Below are 494 nucleotides of genomic sequence, written 5' to 3'. Positions count from 1 at the left end.
TGATTTACGAAAAAAAAAATTGAGATAACAGGTTTTTTTTTTAAATTAATCTTTAATGTAAGGTTATTTTTTGTTCCTTGACAAATAAATAAATAAATAAATATTATTATTTTGATATGGAGTAAATTCCAATGGGGAAATAATAATAACAATAAAAAAAGATTAAGGAAAACAATTAAAAACGGGAATTGTTTTTAAACTAATGTTTTGTAAAATATCTATTTTTGTTCCCTGCCCAATACATCTAATAAAAAAATTAATAAACATATAAATAAAGAATAATTTGAATAATTATAATGTCAGAGATTCAAAACAACAACAAACAAACATGATTTAGGAAAATAATTAAAAAACATAATAACAATAATAATAATAATAATAATAATAATAATAATAATAATAGAGATTAAAAAATTTTAAAAAAGCGTGTGAAAAAAACTCTCCGACTCTGACCTTCGACCCCGCAGCGTCCATGCTGCTAACCCCGCCCCTCT

This window comes from Epinephelus lanceolatus, chromosome 23 (genome assembly GCF_041903045.1).
Source record: "Epinephelus lanceolatus isolate andai-2023 chromosome 23, ASM4190304v1, whole genome shotgun sequence".
Classification (NCBI taxonomy): Eukaryota; Metazoa; Chordata; class Actinopteri; order Perciformes; family Serranidae; genus Epinephelus; species Epinephelus lanceolatus.
The sequence above is the reverse complement of the archived record's forward strand: the minus strand, read 5'-3'. Positions refer to the sequence as shown.